This window comes from Phalaenopsis equestris, unplaced genomic scaffold, assembly GCF_001263595.1.
Source record: "Phalaenopsis equestris unplaced genomic scaffold, ASM126359v1 Scaffold199307, whole genome shotgun sequence".
Classification (NCBI taxonomy): Eukaryota; Viridiplantae; Streptophyta; class Magnoliopsida; order Asparagales; family Orchidaceae; genus Phalaenopsis; species Phalaenopsis equestris.
The window spans coordinates 13,763-15,630 of NW_018219187.1; positions in this window are offsets into that span (position 1 = coordinate 13,763).

The window sequence follows — 1,868 nt, forward strand, 5'->3', positions numbered from 1 at the left end:
CTTTATGGGAGGCAACCCATAGTTATCTTTACTTTTACTGTAATTATAGTAGTTTTTATTTGAAATTATTGTTAGTTTGTGGTAGTATTAAGCTCTACTACTCTTTTTTACCCTTGAATCATCATAAGCATTGGATCCATAGAGAAAAATTGGAACGCATTCGGACCAGAGCGAAACTTTGCAATTTTTGCCATGGGCGTCGATGGCGCCCTTGACGCTGCCGATGACGGGTTTTTCCCAAGAGTCCAGGCAAAATAAATACAGAGGCCCCCCGCCCACCGCCCCACACCGCGCCCTTGAGCCCGTCGACGGCAAGACCGGCGAGATGGCAGTTTCTTGGGTTTGAATGGTCATTTTTGACAGTTTTTGGGCGGGAGTTACCCTTTTAAACTCCCAAATTTGATTCCTAGTTCATATTTTCCCCCAAAAATGAAGTGAAACTCCACCAATTTCAGTCCTATGGCGTCCAATTCCCTTGGTAATCTCAGAATGCGAGTTTTTCAATCGGTGAAAGTTTATTAGTGCAGAAGCGAACGAATCTTCAACAAGGTACTGACGAAGAAAAGTCTGATCAAAGAAAGACGATTTGTATATTGCATATTGAATAATCCCTCGAAGGCAATTGAAGAGACGATAGTGAGGTGAAGATGGGAAGTGTTGTGCTACACTACTGTTGCCGTAGTTGTTCCTATGTTGTTTTTGTGGTAAGGGAATATTATGCAAACTTGCATGGAATCAACCAGGGAGTTGTTTATGTGCGAGGTAGATGGATTACTTTAACTCCTGCACAGATCAATGAATTATAGATTATTATAGATTATAGAGAACATTCTTGTCTGCCACTATTCCAATTTTGTCCCGACAAGAAACCAGATGAATGAAATTTACCAATATTTAATGGATGGAACTGACGACTGGGAAATGAGTGAAAACGAGTATGTTAGTTTTTTTGCTACACTCCTAAATCCCGTTTCAAAATACTGGCACTTTTTCATTTCTGCGAAACTGTTACCGACTATGAAGATCGGTAAAGTTTCTAAGGAAAGTGCTATTTTGAATTACTGCATCCAAAAAGGACTGTCGATCGATATTAGATCAGTAATTATGAAGTCGGTTCTAGGCCTGATCGTTCATGGATCAACTTATGGGCTTGGATACCCTTCTACAATTTTCTCACTTTGCAGTCAGTTCCAAGTGTCCTACAAAAATTGGGAAAAGGTACTTCTACCTTGGAAGCCTTTCTTTTGAAGATGAAAATGACATGGCCATTATAGTAGATCAATCATCTCAGAATTCACTACCAGTTTAACCCTTAATTCCTGATAAGACTCTGGTGATCCTGCGCAGAATCAAGAAATTGGAGAAGGAGGTACAAAATGTCATGAATGCAATTAATAATGTCTCCGATTTCTTTGATCATCTTGGCTGGAGGATGAAAGAACATTTTGATCACTCTGGACATTTAGAAGATAGTTTGATACAACTGATAAGGAGGATGAAATTGATAGAAGAGGATTCCACTGAAGAATTTCTGTCGGCACTATTTTTGGTGTGGGGTTTGCCCGTAAGAAGCTGTCGGGCATTATAATTGGGATGAATAGTATATTTATATTACTACCCGTCTGTCTATCTATGTAATTTGATTTGAATTTTGTATTTGCTTAACTTTAGAACTATGCTTTTAGATCTCTGTATAGTTGAGACTAGGCATATGATGTTTTGTTTTCAGCATTTTGAGTGTTGCGGCTTGGATTGCGACACTGAATTAATGTGTTGAGGTTGAGAAAATACCAGACTTAGGTGTGTTATGTAACGTATATTGTACCCCTCAGAATTTATATATAAAAGTGATGTTTTGTGTTGTGAAA